Source organism: Onychostruthus taczanowskii, unplaced genomic scaffold (assembly GCF_017590055.1).
Source record: "Onychostruthus taczanowskii isolate IOZ18803 unplaced genomic scaffold, ASM1759005v1 scaffold24, whole genome shotgun sequence".
NCBI classification, from domain to species: Eukaryota; Metazoa; Chordata; class Aves; order Passeriformes; family Passeridae; genus Onychostruthus; species Onychostruthus taczanowskii.
In genome coordinates this window covers 7,360,814-7,377,102 of record NW_024499684.1, presented here as the reverse complement: position 1 = coordinate 7,377,102, position 16,289 = coordinate 7,360,814, and positions in this window count along the sequence as shown.

Here is a 16,289-nt window from a genome sequence, read left to right as displayed (position 1 = left end):
TACGTGTTCATCCCAATTTTGAGGAGCTGCACTTCTTAAGTTTTTCCTTGTTTACCATGGGGTTCAGTTCAAGCTCTGTTAAATCTACAAAAATCAATATTGAGTATATGTATTATGTGACAGTTCCATCTAAAAGTATCTGGTGTAGAATATGGGCCAGATACAATAGAGCAGCCAAGCACATGTAATTTACCCAACAAACATAAAGCACTCCCACATTGATTTTTGCAGTTTTGTAGCCCCTAGTCACAGAGCAAAGAAAAAATGGCTTACTCATAGAGTGTGCCAGTACTTGAGGCTACATCATGTTTGTCTTAGAGCCTCTGATTTGGGTTGTCTTTTTGTTACTTTGATGATGGATTTTTTAGGTCATTTAATGTGTTCTTCATTCTAAAGTGTCTACTTCTATGGCAAGAAAATAAAATGCATTTTCTAAATTGTTCTGATCTGTTGATTACTTTTCTCAGAGTTGCAGTGTGCAAATGGAAAACTGCAACATTTTAACAGTTTCTAAATGCAATTATTTAAGCAAGTATGAATAGAAAATTGTATATAAATAAGGGGATAAGCTTTCAGCGATGTATTAGTGTACTTCACACAATAGCTGGTATAAAGAGGTTCCAAAATCATATGTGAGAATACAAATACATTTTAAAGGAACATTTTAAAAATGACGTGCATAATTATTTGCATAGTATAAAATATCTATGTATATGTACTATAATATGTAATTTAAAATGTTGTCAAATCATAAAAGGATAATACTTACACATACACATATATATGTATGTGTCTTCTTCCTTATTCATAAATAATAAATCCATAGGTTCTCAGTGTATATTAAAATAATATTCTATTCATGAATGTCTGCTATATTAACCAATAAAATTAAAAAAAAAATAGAAATTCAGTCATAGATTCTATCAGCATTTGGAGCTAGGTGGCAGGCTACAATATATGTCCAGATTAAAAACTTGAAACCCCAACTTAATAAAAAACCCCCCAGGATTTAAGCATGTTGCATGTCTAGAGCTTTTTTTCCATTTTATTTACTCATAAGTATCATTAATACCAAAGATCGAAAACCTTTGGTGTCATGTATGTCACTCTCTCTCTTCAAGTCTTTAGTAGTTGTATGCTTATCTATTTCAGTCAAATGTATTTCTTATCGAAAAAAAAAAGGAGTGAGCAACCTGACAATACAGTGTTATCGAATTTTTTCAGCTGAGACCCACATGTCATTCAGCATTCAGACGTGCTTGTGCTTGATTGATGGATGGGTTTGTGACAAATAAAACTAGGATCAAGAGCTTTGCACCTTTTCCCCCATCAGGAACCAGAGTAAAGCATAACTCTATAACAATGGTGGGATTAGGGATGCATTAGCTCTCCATCGACCAAAACCACCCATTCCCATCAATACTTTGCACTTAATAACCTGAAGCTATGATAAGAAAACAAAAGAAGGAGAAAGGGACAGGAGAAAACAAATCAATAGAAGAAGGGAATGTCTGAAAGATGCACTGTCCAAATGAAGAAAAATTTTTGCTGAATTGCTGGGATAATGCCCCTTGACAAGAGAACAATGTACTGTCAAGGTTTATCAGCCAGGAGGCCTTTTGGCACAATGTTAAGCACAGGTTTGGCATTTGAGTGGTGGCACTTATGGTAGATGTAAAATACATAATGCCAACATGCAGACAATAACCACTCATTTTTGTTTTGTGTTAGCAGTTTGGATACCCATAAGGAGCACAACTCCTTCTCTAGGTGTCCTGAAACAGATGCCACAAGCACAAGGAGTGATCCTGTCCCCCTGAAGTGCACATGATCAGTGCTGGGCTGATGCTTCTGACTAAAACTTTGTGTTCAGGATAAGATTAATTTCTACTTGCAAATACATATTTCTATCTTTATTATTAATTTATATCTTACCTGTTCCTACAAATTAACCAGGAAGATCTGATTTAAAAGATCAGTAGATTCCATGTAGCTTCTTTTCTTGTTTAAAATTGTGTTTTGGGAACTAGCATTAAGACTGGAAGTAAAAGAAAAGTGTTCCTTAGCCTTTCTCCTCTTCTGGATCAAAGTAAGAGGAAACATATTTCTTAAAATATTTGAGGCTTACTTAGGAAGATAATGAAGTATCAGCCAAGGGACAGCTTATGGAACACATCTAATACAGAAAATGCTCCCTGTTTTGCAAGACTTGATGCTTGAACTTGCTTCTTATGTGGGAACAGTTAGGAAATGCTTATGGGAACAACTAGGAAATAAGTTTCTCTAAAGCTGTGCTTCAAGAGCTGGAGGAAGGGAGATCTAATGATTTTTGCAGGAATGTGGTTGATCAATGTTGTTCACATTCAGTCTTTTACTCAATCAAGTTACTAATTTTCAGGTAAGCCTCTGATATACAGGAAAAGTTCTAATATCTGAGATACTAAACAATGTTATTTAAGTTCTAATTTAATGAAAAGCAACAGAAAAGACTTGAAAGTGTTTCCTCTAGAAAAGGTTTTTAAAGTCCACTGACAGCTACAAGATTTTACTCACTACAACAATATGCATATGTTTTAATATCTCCACACTAAATGTGCACAAGAAATGGCTGAAAGGACCAACAGTAAAGGCCCAGGATTACACAGCAGTCAATAGGTGCTGTGCTGCTCTCTGCCACACTCCTCACTTGTCACATATGGCAAGCCATGGAATCTCAGCTTCCCTGTGTGTAATGATGGTTATGATTTACAGCTCCAGCCGAGACCATTCATTCCCTGTGGTCACAGCCTGTCCTAAAGCGTCGAACCAAGAATGAATTCAAGGAAGAGCCAGAAGAAACAAGCATGTTCCTACAAGTCAATACACTCTTTACAAGTTCCTTGATGGCTACTTGAAGTTACTGAAAGGACACAGAATTAACTAAAAAGCACTACAGTGGCTAGTGCAGAAGCTGAAATGCATTCACATGAAGTGAGATAAGGAAGGCAGGCAGAGGAATATTTTCAAGACATGCTAGAGGGTACTCAGAGGAAAGAAGAGCAAGAATAACTATGAAAGGAAATAGCTAACGGTGACTTTTTCAATTTAGTGTATATGACAGGAGTAGAGTCAAATGCAGCATAACACGCACAGAAGTAAAGGATGGAAATAAATTTATAAAACATGCAAGAACTGCAAAAGTGATAAATGAGGAAGTTTTCAGACAGAAAACCTTTTTTTTTTTTTTTTTTTTTTTACTGTTGCTCTTATCATTTTAGACTTATGTTGCATTGCCTTGTGAAGAATGAAAAAGGTTACTGTCCTGTGGAGTAACCACCACAATCTCTGTTATTTTGGTTTGATGGTGTTGTCTATCACAGGGCCTGTAACTTACTGTGATGAACAGCCTGAAATTCAGCATGTCCAAGTTACCCCAGCTCTGATAACACAAAGGATGACACATCTCTCATTTCCTTAAAACCTTTCTGAATATTAGAGGGTCTTCCAAACAGAGGTGGCAGAAGCTTTCAGGTCTGCCAAAACTGAAAATATTGTTATCATGGGGGGTAGCTGAGTGACTGATCCATCATGGCATGCACTTTATAGTGGCAAAATTATTTCAATACTATTACATATAATAAAACTCATTCTGATAAGTTCATTAGTTATAAAATGAAGTGACAAGGAAAACACTTTTATTTCATTTCAGTACACTTCTAAACTGTCTAAATGTACCACTCTACTTTTATTAAATTATCAAAAACCTGTTTACATTGCTTCTACTGGACAGATCCATGTATCTGAAGTCTCTGATTCACACACAATCTTAAAGGTAACTGCCAATAACTAAAATAAATCAAAATATATTCTTTAAAGTTCTCAAAAACAGTAACTTTCCATCCCAAAAATGAACTACATAAATTTGGCAAGCCAACATCATATAATTCACACAAAATCAAGCAGCAAATGCCTGTTTTAAGTGCAAATCTCAAAGCTATTTTAACTACAGAGCAGCCCAAGCGCTTGCCTAATTAATTACTTATTTCCTACCAGAAATAATAATGATCTGGTCAAGATATCAGCAGTTTCAATCAGCCAGTTATTTCCTAACTAATTTTGGGAAGGTAGTGAATGAGGAGATTGAATAATAAATACCCCAATTCTGCACTGAGCTGTATGGCATGCAAGGAGTGAGGGAGCTCTGTGTGTGTTCTAGGAGGATGCAGAGGCAAGAAGATATTTTGGCACAGCACGGTGATGGTACCCAGACCTTCCCCCAGTGGCCAGGCTCAGCTGGGGATCATTTGCTTTTTGGTGCTGTATTCTTTCATTTCTCTTCTTCCTATTATCTCTCAAGTTAGAAATGACTATGGATTAGAGATCAATTCCTATGGTGGTAACTGAAGATTTTAATCTATGGTTGCTCCTGGCATGGGAGTAGGAATTCCAGAGAATTTAGTAACTACCCTTCTTTAGGATTTTAAACCTAGAGCTACAGACCAATTTTCCTTAAAAACACAAATGACTGGTCTAGGCCAAGCTTTCTGCTCCCCAGTGATTCCACCAGCTCTTTCTTCCTGTTTCAATTTATTTGGATTTATATTTTATAAACCAGGTGAAAGGTGCTTCTAAATCCATGCTTTGTCTGTTTGCTTAAAAAGCTCATACAATCCTAGCATCATTTCCCTCCAAATCTAGATACCACACCAGGTTTGCAAGACAGTTGACAAAGAATTGATTTCTAATTCTAATGATCTCTTACCAAGTTGTTTAATTATGAGAAAACAAAACCCCAAAGGTTCTCTCCCCCACAATAAAATATGAGTCACTCTTATAAAAACAACACATTTGTGTCAGCACTGAATTCAGTGAGAGAGAATGGTTTTTTGTCATGCTTCAGCCTCAAGAAATATAATGTCTGGTTTTGAGTATTATGCTTAAATATGCATTGATGTCATTAATGTAAACATCTGACACTGATCAATGATGCATTGGGTACCTTCCCTATTTTGTTTATAGGTCTGTATCTCATGCTGTCATGTACAGTTCATAATATGCAGAGCATTTACCAAAAATTAATGGGTTTTTTCCCAACTACGTATCTCATTACATTTATCAATACAGGGAAATCACCTGAAGTCAAAATCAGCAACTCTCCTCTTAATTGCATAGATATGCATGGGTAATTTCTTTTTGTTCTATTTCTGACCATTCTTTTTGTTCTATTTTTGACTATTTTTAGCTGTTCCTAAACATCCCAAGAATCAATTCTGGGGAAGTTGGCAAGTCAATATATTTATATTGAAACACCACGCGTGCACTTTGTAAAGCAGATCGCTAAAATTTATTCCTTGTGATCAAAAGGTAGAATCCAAAACAACATTTGGATGGCCACAAGAAGGTCCATCAGCTTATGAGGACTTTGCCAGTTAGATCTACAAGTCCTCACTTTGGAATCAATTCTTTTTCTTTGGTGGAACTAAATGCATATGCTCCAGAGGGTTTGCCCAACTTCTGAAGGACATGTGCCTATAATAGGCCTTTCTCATCTCTGTCTTGTTAACAAGTATATAAATAAGAGAAGGCTTCAGTAATTGGCTCAGAGTTACTAATGAATTAATTAACTTCAGTCTATTTTACCTAACCTTTAATAATAAGAATCTTTTTTTGGTCTAGCAATAGGTCTGACAGGCTGAAAAAACAGACATGCAGCAAAGCTCTTGAAAATTAATGAGAAACGAGGAAAGAATCAATGTACATTCTGCTTGCAGAGAACTGACACAAAAAAGACACAATAAACCATGAACAAACACAGTCAGTTTAAAAAATAGGTTAGAAAAAGTGGGCAAATTCAATTATAGAAGTAATTAGAAGATATAGGGCAAGGCTGCCTTTTGGGACTGTGCCAGAAAACATGAATTAATAAGAGTGAATAGAAAGCGCCCATGTAGTAATTAAGAGGCAATCACCTATGGCAATGAATACCTGAAAACAGGCTGCAAACTATTAATTCAGTGATCAAAAATATTTTTAGATGATTAATATGGCAAATTTGTTTTAAAAGACTAATTTCTGGAAAGATATCAAGACAATAGCACATTATTTGTTCCTCTGGCATTTATATAGCTAATTAAATTTTATAATTTGCAACAACATTAAGCATTAACTGAAAACAGTAAAAGCAATATTTCCTCCAATAATTCTTTATTATAGTGTCTTCAAAATCTGTGAGTTAAGACTAACTTAACTTTTTTAAAAGGAAATTCAAGTGTTCTGAGCCAATTGCTTTATTTATTTGAATAATTTTTGTTGTTGTTTATTAAAAAGACACCATGCGTGAATTTTACATAATAATTTTCAGCTACTTTAAAACAGGTTCTGAAACAATTTGATTATAATTCAAAGAACTATAAACAGAATTCTTTGATACTCAAATAAGCCATCACAGATGTTAATGCATAGGCAAGAAAGATTTTTTTTTCATTAGAGCATGTTTCTCTCCTTCAGATACAAAAAATTAGCAAGTTACAGTCAAGGTGTGCAATATCAGACAGGGAAAATAAGATCTAAAACTCTGCTAACAGGTTATTTATTCTTTAGTAAATCAGGTAAGGGTTAATTTACTTTCTCAATAGTAAAATCCGACTAATTTCTCTAAATTAAACGTTTTTCATTGCCATTTCTGGGCATAGTAAAAGAACCACCCCAAAGCCTCCCAAGGAAAAAAAAGGACTGGTGATAAGTTTCTACACTAATACTGACCATGAAAGACTGTTACATTCTATTGCTGCAGAAAGGAACAGGCAGCCTGAGTGAGGCTGGCAACTTCTACTTGCCTTGAAACATTGATTTACATCTATTTTTTTTGTCTTTCTATTGTAGTTTTAAATATAAAATTTTACATTTTTATGGTCCCAATTCAGAAATAGTATCAGAACTATAAGCAGTATACAAAAGGGCACGGCTACTAGAAATAGGCAAAATTGTCTGTACTAAATTAAAGACTCAAATTTAATGGCTCAAAAGTCTGCCCTGATCTCCAACTTCTCTCACCCTCATTTTCTCTTTAGGAAGGACTGTGGTATAGGAAAAGGACTAAAGAGAAAAGGACACTAAACAATTGAAAATATAATAAAATGGTAAGAAAAAATGAATTGAAGCAACTGAAGGAACACAGTATTACAAAAGGGAAAAGAAAGGAGGTAAATATTACTCAAAAATAAACTCTATTTCAAAATTAAGTTGCTGCGTTCCTGTGTCAGCATATTTGGACGTTTACAGAGAAACTGTTCCCTCAATCTGTTCTAGAGGTTTCCTGTTTCAGTTAGAAAAACTTGGAAAAATTAAAACTCTTGTGAAAAATACACAGCTTAAAACTGTGGGTGGAAGAACTTAGTGACCTCACACTGGTTTTTGTGAGTGTTTCAAAATGAAACACAGTTTGAGATGTTACTGCCACACCTTTAACTCCAGGTAGCCTTCACAGGTCTCATCATGGGCTTTTTTCTGCTACATTGCTCAGACAGAAAACAAATATGAGTGTGCCATGTCTGGAGTATGTCAGTGGTTTATAAAGCTGTTGAAAGGGCAACTCCTAAAGCATGGAATATGTGCTGAGATGCAGGGATGTTCTTTCTGAATAGGACAGAAGTAACTGGGGTTTGGTTACAGCTCTGATTCTGAACATCCCTACCCAGTTTTATGGGGCCACAGTTTTGACTCCTGCTCACAGTTGTGTAAATATGACAGGGGCAAAGCCTCTAGAGAGGATTTGAAGCTTGCTGTCCTCTATATCAACTCATTAACAGGAGTCACAATGTGATAGCTGCTTTCCAGAGATCCATCCACAGGAAGATTACAGGAACCTATCAGGGTGTTAGGTACCCACCTAATCTCCATCACCTTTCTAATTAATGGAGACCACATCAGAACAGGTTCCTAATTTAGGTGGTCTTCATAGCCCAAATGGAAAAACTTTTATTCTCAATGGACTGCAGACCCATCCTAAAGCATCTAATGAGACTCAGTTGGACAGAGTGCCTTGTAAATACTCCCATGTGCTCCATTTCATAAGCACCAGCACCTGGGTTGTACCTCTAACTTTTTGATGTTGTGACTCAACAAGGCATTTTTAGGATTTCTGCCTCATTCCTGTTTGCATGCTGGAAGCTCACCATTAGTTGTGCTAATGTATCTGTTTTGGTACTGTAAAACAAGCTTCGGAACTGGTCAAGATCTAGAGCTGTCTCAACATGCCCCAGCAGTGGTCACATCCTTTCCAGCTTGCCGGTCCTCATCATTGGGACATAGAACCTGAGAATGTTAAGGGGTTTGGATGGACTTTAAAGATCATCTAGTCCCACACCCCCTGCCATGGACAGGGACACCTTCCACTAGATCAGGTTGCTCAAGGCTTTTTCCAATCCATCTTTAAACACATGCCAGGACTGGGGCATCCAGAACCTCCCTGAGCAACCTGTTCCAATGTCTCACTACTCTCACAATAAAAATTTCTTCCTAATATTTAGGGAAAATTTCCCCTCTTTCAATTTGTATCCATTACTTCTTGTCCTGTCAGTACAGGTCCTGGTGAAGAGTTCCTCTCTGGCTTCCCTGTAGCCCCTTCAGATACTGGAAGGTGCTGTGATGCCTCCACACAATCTTCTCTTCTCCAGGCTGAACAGCCCCAACTTTCTCAGCCTGTCTTTGTAGGTCATACCCCTTGAATCCATTATGTCATGGTGACCATTCTTGTATCTGTCTTTCAACCTTTTCTGTTCTTTCTCAGCTGAGGAGGCTGGTACTGAATATTTAAGCTGTAGGTGTGCTATGGATTTATATACTGTCGTAATGATGGCTTTCATTTTGTTCTCTGCTTAAAATTTTGGTTCAGCTGTTCTTGACGTGACAAGACAAGTTTTGCAGAGCTATCCATTTACTTCAAGATCTCATTTCTGAGAAGTGATGGTTAGTTCTCAACCCATCACTTTATATGTAAAGATAGACTTATTTTTCCTATGTGCATTTGTCTGCTCTGAATATTTTTTTTCCCCCATTATTGCCAGCATTATAAGATCTTTCTCATTACACCATAGCTGGCTTTTCTCTTAACTTTTCTGAGTAACTCGGTACCATCAGCAGATTTTGTTCCCTCACTATTCACTTTTATATTTTCAGACTACTTATGAATATGTTGAATAGCACAGATCTCCACAGGGTTTCAGTGATGACCTACCTCTACTGTGTGCACTGACCATTTATTTCTGTACTCTGCTCTTTATGCCAACTAGTTATTTATTGATGTGAGCATCTTCCTTTTTGTTCCAGAATATTTTATTTTCTTAAAGGTTTTTGGGAATTAACCTTGTTAAGCCCCTTTTGAACACCCAAGCAGGTGACCTCAGCTGGGTCTCCTGGGTTCTCCTACTAGTAGATACCTTCAGAGAATTTGAATACACAATTAGACCAGGATTTAACTTTTAAAACTTACACACAAAACTTCACAATATGCCATAATTATTCAGATTACACTATTTCTATTATTTGTTATAATTTCTACTCATTTTCCCAGCACAGATGTCAGGTTTACTGGGATGCAGCTTCCCGGATCTGCCTGAATGTCGTTCTAAAATGTGTTGCTTTATCAGTCAGATTTCAGTCCTCTGGCTCAAAATTATTTGAGCTAAGAAGCTGTACACCACAATCACCTGTTTCTCTCCTGAATTCCTTTAGAACTTCCTAGTGAATGTCTCTACTCCTGATGAGTCTTTATAGCGTGTTTTGTTCATTTACTCTATAAACTATTTATGGACGCTCCCATTTGAAGTAAATCCTAAAATGTTTTCAATAAATTAGGATTCTGGGATGGGAGTCTCACCAGCCTCCCTCATGGTAAGCACAGGTGCAAAAAAATCACAGCTTTTCTGCAGTGGTTTTAAATTTTTTGAATGTTCTTTTCATGCCTTGAGCATCCTAGGGATTTTCTGTCAGTAATCATGCTCCTGATGTGTTTGAAGAGAAAGGATATTATTACTTTTTATTCCTTAAGTTGATTTTCAACTTCTTTTGAGGACTGTTTGTTAAATTACTTGTTATCTAGATTGACTCAAGGCTCTGGCTTACCATGCAGCCTTAAAAGCAATGCACCACAGGAGGTGCAACTCCATGGTAGGCTTGAACTTTCCCAGGTCTGAGTTACCATCTAGCAGAGGCCACCTTTTGTTGTCACATGCTGGCACCAATGCTCAGTTGTATTGTGAGCTGAACAGGCTGAAAACTGGACATTGTAAGAAACTTCTCTAACCACACAGTCCCACCACACTTGTGCTGTTGCAGGGAGAAGGGAATACAGAGATAAAGCTCATGGTGTAACTGGCGTTTTAACACCAAAGAATATTTAAATTAACTTGATTTTGAAGCTCTATCTAGGGAGAAAACCTGGGCCATGGACAAGAAATGAGTGGGTGGGTGGGAGTGGTGAGGCAAGGACACCTAAGATTGCTGCCAAATCCATCTTCTCATCAAACCACATGCTGAGTGTAATGCAGAATTCTGACACTCAGGGGCTTAAGATAATCAATTACAATAATCAAAGTTAAGCCTTTTCTAAAGGGGTATTTTGGAAAATTTGCAGGGTGTATTTTCCTTGCCCAGTGAAGCTATGTCTTGATTTTCAGATTTACAAGTTAATTTATTGGAAGAGTAGGAGGGGAGTAAAACCAGGGACTGGGGAATGTTCAACACCATTACTAAAATACAGAAAGCTTGGGGGGTACTTAATCCCCATCCTGCATTTCTGTCATCAGCTAAACATTGTTCCCCATTGTGCACACAAGGAGAAGCGCAAAGCTGACCCAGCAAATTGAGATGAAAAGATTAGAAGCAGAAATTAAAGTCTCCTGGAGAGATTGTTCAGCTACTATACACTGATAAATTTTTCATGGAGTTCCCTATATTAAAAAAAAAATCATATTAATCTGAACTTAGGTGCTTGAAAAACATTCCTCTAGTTGTCAGTATCTACCTCTGATTGCCTGGTAGGAACACTCCAGTAGACAGACCCATTTCTAGTTTAGCTAAAGAGGAAGATTTACTCAAAAACAATATAGACATTTCAGCAGTCAAACTATTTGCCCAGGCTAATTCTGCTTCAGTTTCTGATTTGCCCTTCATTTAGCTATGGAAAGAAAGTGTGGGCTCAGGACACAAATGCCTGGTACCATGAGAACAGAAAATGGCTGTGCTGGGTGAGACCAAGCATCCCTCTGGCCAGGCACTGTCTCATTCAGCAGCCAGAAGTGAGCGCCTAGAGGAGGACAGAAAAAAGAAAGTAATAACATTTCCCCCAAAAACTCTTCCAGCTTCCACCAATCTGAGTCTCAATGACTACCCCAGCCAGATGAGGTTCATGTATATTTTTAACCTCTCTGGTTAAAGAGGTTCCCTTTTGGGAACTTGTTCAAGCTTCCCTTGAACCCATAGAAACGTTAAACTCTGACGGTACCCTGTGGCTGCTTAATTATGTTATGTTTAAAGATCTGCTTTTGCTTCTTTTCCAGCTGCCACATCTGTCATCCTGCCTTCATTTCTTGTCCTGGCAAAGACTGTGCACAAACCGCGTGAGGGAACCTCTTTGTGTATGGTGCTTTAGTCCAGATACCTTCATCATCTCTCCCATCAGTCTCCTTTTCTAGGCATACAAAGGGTCCACTTTGCTTAGTTTCTTTTTAATGGAAATCTCTCTTCCTGTGATCATCCTTGTTGCCCTCTTGTGAAGCTTTTGAAAAGGTAGGGGCAGACAATATGCAAGATGTGGGTGTGCCATGTATTTATATGCTGGCATAAATATTCTGTACTTATCTTCTATCCCCTTCCTATTTATTCCTAATATTCAATGAACATCACTAACGACTATAAGCAGATTCTTTCATGGCCCTGTCTTTTATCATCCCAAGACCTCATTCCTTGGTGGTAAGATGGCTGAAAGCCCATAATTTTATCTGCAAAGTTTTGATTATTCCCAGATGCATCACTTGAACACTTATCTAAGCTGAATTTCATGGGATAGTTAAGGAGTATTCATTGAGTTTCATAAGATCCTTCAGCCAGTCTTGCTAAGTGTCCTCAACTTTATTGTCCTGAAAATCTGGCATATCAACAGACTGCCACCTAACCAGTCATCGTCTTTTCACTTTCCTCATGAATCAAAGAAGGAAGTTTCCTCATCTCTAGGCATAACCTCCTCTTTCAAAACGAGTTCCCAATATTTCTTTCTCCACAGTGCTGCCTCCTTCATTTCATCTTGACAACTCCTCACTAGAGAGACAATAGCCAGTTTTGAATCCCTGTATCTTTTAACAACACCCAAGTATTTTGGGCTCTGATGGATGTAACACACTAGACAAAAAGGTTCTCACATCTCTTAGAAGGATGCCAGTCAGAACTCTCCAGTTTTCCTGGCATTGCACATGCAGTGCAGTGCTTAGAAACCAATTCTCTGTGCAGTTCAACATCTGAGGTCAGTGACAAACACAGCTTTGAAAGAAGGGTACATTTGAATCCACTCTTCTTGTCAGATGAATAACAACAGTAAAGTGATGCATCTCTAACAAAACCCCCTAATAAAGGTTTTAAAGCATGGTGATCATGGGAATTAGCTTGAGAGAACATGCAAAGTACAATCCAACTTAATCTAATTAGGGTTTTAACACACAAAAGTTAACACCTCTCCTGGCATTTATAGTTGATAAGTTAAATATCCTTCCAAAGAAAGAAAAAGGAAATTTTGAAGAGCTTTGGTAACTGAAAAGTTTCACTTCCAGCATAATGCACAATGTTTCTGAAGTTTTGAAAACAACTTACTGAACATTTTCAGAAAAAAAAAAAAATCACTGGTTGAAAATGGAATTTTAATAATGAGAAATAAGAAACAAAAGCATCTTTGAGATTTTCTTATTCCATTTAAAAAGTATTAAAGACAAATTGAAAACATAAAAACATAAAAAAAGTGCTGTTTTGCTGAAATACCAGTGTCTGCCTTTGAGATAACTGGCAGAATGGATCAGGAATGAACTCTCTCTTTAGTCCTCACCAGCATATTTACTTTTATAGATACACAGAGACTCACAGAAGCTTGGGGTTACTTTATGTTTCCTCTAGTCAGTGCTAACATAATGCAAACCTGCACCACCTTTTAGCTCTCTCCTTGATTCAGAAACTGTCATGAGGAAATTTCCAATGAGTAAGGGATGGCTAGCAGCAAGGAGTATTATACTGAGGAAGCTGAAGAACTACACAATTTGGAAAGAGAAAATCTACTGGACTAAACTGAGAAGATAACTACAGAAAGAAACAGAAAGAAGTAACAATCAGCTGAGCAACTAACACAGTGAAGAAAAATTTTAAGAACTACTCCAGGAAGAGATGAAATGGGAGTGAGGAAGAGGCCACCTCTACCATCCACATCTCCAAGAAAATGCAAATAACTCATCATAGATAAAGAAAAGGTCTACCAGGGACTCTAAGTGGTCATGCTGTTTACTATTCCTCAGCCTGTGATCAGTGGATTAGCTTAGGGTCCATGAAATATATGAGATACCAGAAGATGATTTACAAAATTTGCAAACCTTCCATATCTTGTTGTAATTTATATTATTTGTGGTAGCCATCTCCTTACAGCTGACTTTTTCAAAAGTAAAATACTATATATTGCAGGTATTACTATGTGTTGCATCTTCAACCTCATTTGTCACTGCCATCACCATCTTCTGCTGACTAGCAAGCCTGTAGCTTGGTTTTCCTACTGCTCTGAATGCTCATTCAGTGCAGCTTCATGCAACTTTCTGGTCATATCTCATTTTTGTGTCTTGATTACTTCAATTCTGTCTCTGTAGGCTCATCATAGTCCCTTAGGCTTGTCATTAAAAATCTGATTCCTTTTTGAGTCTTTGGCTAAGGCTCATGTGTTAACAAAAGATGTCTCAGTACACAGCCTGTCATCCCCTGCAATGGCACAGTTTCTGCTTGTGCCTTTGGGATCTGTTCTTTGAGGAACTGCTATCACCGTGTCTTTACTAGTAATTTTTCCCCTTCTCCTTTATATGAAATGCCAATTGCTTAGATTTGTATAAAGTCCCATGAAATACACTGATCCAATCTCTTATTTCTTAATGCTTGTCACATCCCACTAACAGGCAATGCTCACTCGTTCCACAGCCTACCATAAGACCCAGGACAGAAGGCTCTCAATGGCACAAAGGAATTAGGTATTTTATTCCTATTGAATGTCATCTGAGTGAAAATTGAATTGAAAATCAATGGGAACTGGGAGCATAAAACCCTGTAATATGTCTAAAAATCTCTTACAGTGAGGTTTTTCAGCTGCTTTTCCCACCCTGAGGAAGTGGGTGAGTAGAAATGCTGACGAGGACCTGTCATGCAAAGGAAACATTTCCAGGAGCAGGCAAGCTGGTACACCATGGCTCAGGCAATGGACTTGACCTGACTTCTCTTCTGTATTACAAAACCTCTGTAATTTTCTATTAGTGCCCTTAGTCCAAGTCATTTTGCAGATCAACAGACCCAGCCTGTTCCCAGATACCTTTAACCACTGAGCAAGGACAAAAGTACAAAAGTGCCCAAGAGTACACTGAAAACCTGAAGGTCAGGAGGTCCTCAGCATGTCAGAGCAGAGACTGGCTCCAGAATGCAGTGCAAAACCTGGCAGAGTCAATCTGCATCACAGCCATCCACTCCTGACCTTTATGATGCTGGTGGGTTTGCCTTTTTTTGTTACTATTTGTTTTTATTGTTTAGTTTTGGTTTTATGTTTTTTTCTCCCCAAGACAGAGATCCCACTACCTCAGAAAACAGGTGTCAAGAACTGATGTTTCCTGATGCTGTAGATATTATTTAATGCTGTAGATATTATTTAATATATGAACTATGGTACTTGTAGGTTATTCCCATGACTTTATTTATGGCACAGAGTTACCTTCCACCTGAAAACTACTTACATGTGGCTTGATTTTCTACAAGAACAGTAAAACCAACAACTGAGTCAAACTTCTTCAGTAGAGTGACAGAACATCAACCAACAGAGCCCAAGGGCTGGAGTGTTGTAGGGGTGAAGCTTTAAGTTCTAATCACCATCTTATTGAAATCACAGAACTGCAATAATGATGGTAGTAATAGACCCTGCAGTGGAGAGTTTGTCCCAAACTCACTTTGTGGAGATAGCTGTTTTTAAGAGGTGAAGGGCAATCTAAAAATGCCATGAAATCCAAAATGCTGTTACGGGTCACCACTAAAAAAGTTGTTGCAATGCATTGACAAGGGAGAGCTTCAATAAACTCCAAACACACTGCCAAATCAGCAACCCACACCCAGAGGTAATGTTGTCACTCAGCCCTTCTCTGCCTCAGTTTTTTCATATAAAAAATGCCACTTTGAAACTTTAATTATAGGTAAATACTTAATAGGCATAGTAGTGTTTGGAAAACAAATTTGGAGGGAGAGAGGAGAACCCCTGCATAGAACTAAAGTTATCCTTGGCAGGAAATTGCTGAAAGCTAGGGACAGATTTTTATCTCTTGAAAATCACTTCACAATTAAACTTTCTGACACTGATCCACTGTCAAAGCTCCCAGCTCAACAATGTCTGTGTGAGTACTTCAAGTACTACCTGAAGGACATAATATGTAACTGAAGAGTTACAAATTAAGATGGGATAGTTCCTGTTCAATGTCAAATTTTCTTGGTCACTGAAGACAAAGGGAAATAAACAATGAAAAAATTTAACTAAAGTGTATTTGGGGTGTGTACTATTCAGAGTAATTTCTCGGAATCTCTTAAACCACAAGTGGTAAAAAAATTTAAATTGCTCTTGTGCCTTTTTATACCAATTCTTTAGACCAAGTCAAAACCAGTCATAGTTTTCTTTCCCCCTGCACTTGAATGTAAGTTACTATTTTGTTTGTTCCTCTGATAAATGAACGAAATTGGTAGGTATTGGTATCTGAATAATTATTCTACACAGTTCCTGTCTAAAGCATCATCAGTGCATCCTTTGGGAAGGTGTCCTTGGGTAATCAAATTAGATTGTGACCTACACTGTGCTATCATCTTCCTGGTGCAATATACAACACTATCACATCATTTCCTCTACATGCTATAAAAAAATCTACAAGAGAAGCCACTAATTTGTTGTTCTAGACTTTCCATGCAAATGACCTATTATGGAATTCAACACTCTGCTGACATCTTTAAAGAAAACTCTTTCTCTTTCCAGCCAAAGAAATCTGTTGAGTGAC